The sequence below is a fragment of the Lepidochelys kempii genome, chromosome 3 (assembly GCF_965140285.1).
Source record: "Lepidochelys kempii isolate rLepKem1 chromosome 3, rLepKem1.hap1, whole genome shotgun sequence".
Lineage (NCBI taxonomy): Eukaryota > Metazoa > Chordata > Testudines > Cheloniidae > Lepidochelys > Lepidochelys kempii.
The window spans coordinates 106,450,077-106,456,445 of record NC_136382.1 but is presented as its reverse complement, the minus strand read 5'-3'; the positions used below and the strand labels follow the sequence as shown (position 1 = coordinate 106,456,445).

At 42.9% G+C, this 6,369-nt stretch overlaps 1 protein-coding gene across 1 annotated transcript in view; it reads right to left on the bottom strand.

Moving 5' to 3' along the window:
* Nucleotides 1–1,679: 1,679 nt before the first annotated feature.
* TNFAIP3 (TNF alpha induced protein 3) overlaps nt 1,680–6,369 on the bottom strand; it is a 111,844-nt gene continuing 107,154 nt past the window's right edge. Inside the window, exons 10-11 of the transcript XR_012158061.2 lie at nt 2,637–2,721; nt 1,680–1,935 (exon numbers count right to left, since the gene is read on the bottom strand). The gene's annotated coding sequence lies outside the window, so the exon portion shown is untranslated. The remainder of the gene's footprint in view (nt 1,936–2,636; nt 2,722–6,369) is intronic.

The window sequence follows — 6,369 nt, the reverse complement described above, 5'->3', positions numbered from 1 at the left end:
TTTAGAGTTATTAAACAAGTTAAAACAAAATCCCTTTCTTATTGGGCTCTTTCATTTAGTTCTATTACTTTCTGAGTGGAGAGGGAGAGTGTGTGTGTGTGATGTATATATAATATGCACACACACAAATACACTCTCACACAACCTCCCACCGTAAGACCTGTATAACAAGACACAACCACATTTTATAAAACATTTTCAGATATATTTCATATTCCACAACACTAAAAATATATTAGAAGTAAAGACGTTTGCTTGCTGTTTTCTGTGTTATATATCCTGATTTTGTAATATTCCATCTTTTGCTTTAGGTGAAAAAATTATAGACCAAATCCTATTATCCTTATCAAACAACAACTCTCACTGAAGTCATATCATTTTCTAAGACTAATATTACCTTGTAATACATTTACCTCTCTCTTTATATACTGCAGATGATGAAAACTGCCACACTGAGTATTCCACACGATAAAATATGAGATGCAGGAATGAAACCTGGTCTTCCTTGATAAAGGTCTTGGACAATTAAAAAAAGTTAAGCTAAACAACCAGAGTATTATATTGCACTAATTTTGCAGCAGTGTAACTCCATTTACTGCTCTGAAGTTACACCTGACTTAGACCAACAAAATTGAGAGAAGAATCAGACCCAAAGCATATATATAAACCCTTGAGAATGGTTAGACAGAAGAGTTGTGTAATTAATTATTATGGTTCTTCCTGGCCAAAAAATTTAGAAAATATTTTGTATAAAAAAGTGACAGAGTGCAGTTTATGCAGATGCAGTTCGTCTGTTTAGGAATAAGCTGTTGCAGATATTTTCATGATGCTAACCATACTTAATAAATGATGGCCATCTGTGTCTTGTTTGAAACATGGTGATTGTATTTAATTCTATTTGGGGATAGGAAGGAAAGCAAGAGATAAAATACGCAAAACTACATTCCGTTGCAGTAGAACTCTGAAGCAAGAGAAGAGTGGGAAAGTAACTTGCAAATTTATTATTTCATATTAATGGGACTTCTATTATTCTTCATTTATATTCTGGTAGCACAATAGTTCACAGCTGACATGCACAGGAAGACACTGAACCTGCCCAGGAGAGCCTACAAATTATGAAGAGCTACAGCACATAATGTTTAGGGCAGAGGGATACAATTATCTTATGTACAATGTTATATACTTTCTTATTAAATGCACATCAACTGATGAGGTGAACACCACAGTTTGTTGATGAGAAGGAGAAGTATAGACAGAGGCAGTTTCAAGGCTAATATTTACAATGAAGGACAATGAATTTTGATGTTCACCAAACTATGAAGTTGAAATGGGCCTGATCCTTTATTTCCACTCCCCAAAATTCAACAGACTTCTGATGAGCCAATCCATTTAAGGAGCACAGGCAGAATCTGGCCAATAATTTGTTCACTTTTAATAGTTTGTAGTTTTCGGGGTGCAAGGGGAGGTGCTCAAAATACAGGTGGCAGGGATACACTCCTCTCAAAGGAATTGTATAAACTATCATGTGGGACTGAGGCCCTTGATATCTGAACAGAGCCTTAGAATTTTGGCAAACAAGGTTTCATTGCCCATGGACTCTGGCCCCAGTATTCAACACTCTGGACTAATCAACTTGCAGATGTTAGAAGATTGAACAAGAGACGGCAAGAGTCAACAGGTCAGCAGTGATTGATTTTGCTTTCATTGAATAAAGCATTCTAGGTACAGATTAACTTTACCTAGCTCAACATTTATCATCATTGCACTTGGTATTACATGCAAGCTGCAAGCACCTTGAAGCATATCCTGAATATTTCTCTCCTTTTACTGTAGCTTCTGTATACGTTTCTTTTGAACGCTTGCTTTCGTGTGTGCTGACACAGACTCCATTGGTTTCAGCACAGAAAAGAGAATCAGGAACTCCTGACTCCTTCTCTATAAAGAAAGAAAATATCACTTCATTACCTCAGACTATTGTGAGGATGATTTAGAAAACACCAAAACAGCATTCTTTAGGTGGTTAGTATTATTTTGTAGCTTCCTACAGCAAAAATCCTCAGTGAATAATAACAGACGATACCTACACAAACAATATATGAGAGAGAGTGTTTTTTATACTTTCACTAGCTATCACAAAAGCTTTAAGAAACAAGGACATTTGATTTGCAACCCACAGAAAATACTATAAATATAAATGATAAAGTAACTTGGAAGGAGGGTTTTTTTGCTACATCAGCATTTCTATACATTGGCTATGTAACTAGTTCTGGGGAAGTTTGGGTCAACAGCCAGTGCAGCACATTCCCAAGTGAGAGTCTTACAGAGTTATATTGGCTATTTGAACTGTGCAAGAACTAGTTCAAAAGTGCTATTGAATAATCATTAAACTAATGACTGATAGTGCCCATTTCAAGAAAAGGCTATTTTTAAAACAAAGGGCAACAGAAGGGTGTGGTCTGGCCATTGAGAAGTTGAAAAATACCAGAGTGCCACAGCAAATACTTTGGATAATTAATCCCCAGAAAATAAAGATTATCACAGACCCTTGGAAAGGATGCACAAGCTTTCTAAGCCCCATCGATGTGGGGAAAGGTGAGAGAAAGGAGAAAAAATGGTGGAAAGCCATGTTTCCCAACCTTCGTTCTGTATATCCTTTTGGTGCCTCCTCTTCCTCTGACACCCTGATTAGAGGAGCCAACCAGCTGGGAGCTACCCGGAATCCTAAAATGACAGACAAAACACAATTGTCTCTGGGAGAAAAATATCTTGTAACGAAGTTGAATCCCTTGCATGAGGATCTTTTGGAAACAACAGGTAGGAAATTGAGGCAGACAGGAATGGCCAAAGAAAAATTGGTGGCATAGATTCCATTGCTACAAAAATAAAAACCCCATTGTTAGAAAAATCAGGCCTCAGCCAAATCAACTTTAGGATGCTGGAATTTCCAATCAGAGGAGAAATTAAAAAGACATAGTGGAATGGGGGGAATAAAGGGAGAAACAAAACATCTCTCAACTTCTGTCTCTCAGTGTGAGGAGGACCTAGTTTCTAAATGAGGCTCTTATAGGGAAGGGGCAGTGAACCATGGTGGGCAGCACAGTAGAAGTCTCTGTATATCTCTTCAGGGACAGGGTAAGATTTTTAATGGCAGTGCAGAAAAGAGATCAAAAATAAACTGATAGTTACAAGCTTTTGCTATTTTCAGAACCTTAGTGCTGCTGTGACAACAAAGAAGGAAAGTAATGACCAGCATTCAAAAGATTTTGCTGCTGAAGTCATTCCTGCCCGTTCCCAGCAAGGATCCAAATAATTTACTGAGAAAAAGCTGCATGTGGATGGGAATGTATGTAGCTAATATCAAAGATCAGATTACAAAATGTGCTGAAAACAGGTAGTTCTTCAAATGGACTTTCAGGTAGAAACAAAAGCAAAAGAACTGAAGAGAACTACAAAACTTTCAACCTGTAACGTAGTAAAATACCTTCTAAATTAGTTTGGAACAGTTTCTAGTAGTTAGTAGAATTTGTGTAGCAAATTTTAGGTCTTGATCTTTTCAAATATTTGCAGAGGAAATGCCCCTTTCACTATGTTTTCTTTGGGCATTTCCCATTTGCCCTCCAGAAGAAATAGTTTGCCTGATAAACCCTTAAAAATGTTTAAACTGAAGTAATCTTAAGGCTGTACTAAATCTGTGCATATTTCATTGTACAAACAGACACAATGGGTGAAATCTTGGCCCTGTTGAAGTCAAAGGCAAAACTTCCATTCTGTGGGGCCAGGATTTCTCACTATAAGCATAAAAACCTTTTAGGACTTGTGGCAAATTGCCAGTATGATTATGATGGGTCCCACACTTCCTCTTCGGGGGGGGGGAGGAGTTGAAGTTCAGGACACAGTTTCCTGCCCCTGAACTAGGGTATCTACTGTCCCACTAGTAACCCAAAGAACGGTAGTGGAGAGGGAGGGACCCGGGCCCGCCCTCTACTCCGGGTCCCAGCCCAGAGGCCCTAGGGATAGTGGTAAACCACTTGAACTAGTGCTTCCTTCCCCTGGGCTACTTCCCTCTCCTGCTCTTCAGCTTGTGGGGCTTCCTGCTCTCTCTCTCTCTGCACAAGCCGGGTGTCTCTTTACCTAGGTTCTTGGTCTTCTAGCCAGCCACGGCACTTCTCCAAACTGTCCTCTACTTCAACTCCTCCAAACTGCTCTCTGCTCCAACTCCAGATCACTCTCTCCAACTCCTTCCCCTGGCTGATTGAAGCAGGGGGTTTTTATCAGGTGACCAGCTTCAGGTGCTCTAATTGGCTTCAGGTGCTTTTAATTAATCTATAGAAACCTTTCTTCCCTCTACAGGGAATAAGGCTTCTCTTCATCCTAGGACTTACATATCTCTCCTATATCACTCTCCTGCTGCCTTCTGGCCATGCTGTATCACATATCCTCCTCCCCTGCTCAACACCATGGGGTTGGGCTACTTGGGACGAGAGGCAATGTTCTCGTGACAAGCCATCAGTGTTGCCATGTTGGCTTCCGGCCCTATGCTATACTCAGAAATGAAAGGGTTGCAGAGATAGGAACATCTGGTCACTTTTGCATTCTTCTCCTTGTTTCTGTGCATCCACTGGAGCGGGGCATGGTCTGTCACCATTGTAAATCACTGTCCCAGTAGGTAGTAGCAGAGAGTTTCCATGGCCCATTTTATCGCCAGACATTCCTTTTCAATGACGGCCTACTTTTGCTCCCTGGGGAGGAGCTGCTGGCTGAGGTACAGGATCGGGTGTTCCTCCTCCCCTACCATCTGCAAAACGACGGCTCCTAGCCCTAATTCTGAAGCATCTGTTTGTAGGACAAATTCTTTCTTGAAGTCTGGGGCTATGAGTACTGGATGGCAGCAGAGGGCTGTCCTTAAATCTGCGAATGCTCCTTCTGCTGCATCAGACCATTTTACTATCTCGGGGCCCCAAGCCTTTATCAGATCCGTCAATGGCCCTGCTCTTGTGGCAAAATGAGGGATGAATCTCCGATAGTACCCTACTAATCCGAGAAATGCTCTGCCTGCTTTTTACGGACTGGCCGAGGCCAATCTTGTATTGCCTCCACTTTGTTCCATTAGGGTTTTACCAAGCCTCTCCCTACTACATACCAGAGGTATCTGACCTCAGCTAGTCCTATCACGCACTTCAGAGGGTTGGGCAGTGAGGCCGGTCTTCCGCAGGGTGTCTAGTACCGCTTCTACTTTCCCTAGGTGTGTTTCCCAGTCAGGGCTATGGATGACTATATTGTTTAAATAGGCGGCAGCATACCTGGCATGAGGTCGCAGTAATTTATCCAGAAGTCGTTGGAATGTTGCAGGGGCCCCATGGAGTCCGAAAGGGAGGATAGTGTATTGGAACAGACTATCAGGTGTAGAGAAAGCAGTCTTTTCCTTGGCATTCTTGGCCAGCGGAATTTGCCAATATCCTTTGGTCAGGTCCAGAGTGGTTAGGTATCAAGCCTTGCCTAACTGATCAGCTAGCTCATTGACACGTGGTATCGGATAGGCAGGTTCACTTTTACAAACTGTACTCTCCAAGTTCTGTTTTCCTTCCCTTACCAACCTCTGCTTCCACAAGGAACTAGATGTTAAATTCACTGAGAGACTACAAGTTCTATCCAAAGTGTCTAGAGATGAGAGTAGACCTGCCATCCCATGCACTCTCGAGAGATTAACTACCAAGCTGTTCTGCTCTGCAGACTCAGCTACCCAGTCTCCCCTCTCCCCTCTCGCTGTCACAGCCCTGCTGAGTCCTGTCCCTGGTCACTCCATCCCTGCCGTGGACTCACTTCCCAGCAGTGCCTCTGGACCAGACAAACCTGGTTGGTAGCTGACCTGCCCTGCCTGTGGGTCCCGTCCCCCCCCCGACCAGGTGTCTGTCACCCGCCACTCAGCATCAGCCCCTCATCCAGCCCTGTGTCTGAGGCATCGGTGAACACTATAAAGGCCTTGGGAAAGTCTGGGTTTACCAGTCCCTGGATTAGAGCCTCCTTCAACGCACAGAGAGCCCTCTGGCACTGCTCGGTCCAGACCAGCTCATCTGTCTTCTCCTTCTTACATAGCTCAGTGATGGGGGCAGCTAGGGAGCTCAAGTGGGGTACAAACCTCCAGTAGTACCCCACCATCCCAATAAAGGCCTGGCCCTGTTTCTTGGTCTGGGGAACAGGCCACTCTCTGGTTATCTCCACCTTACACTTTTCAGCTTTTACCGTCAGCCCTGCCTCCTTGATGCAGCCCAACACCCACTTCACCTGGGACACAGACTGTTCACTTACAGAATTAGCATGGAGACATTCCTTTTTCAACAACCTTGTCTCCCCAACAAGCTGACCAAACAC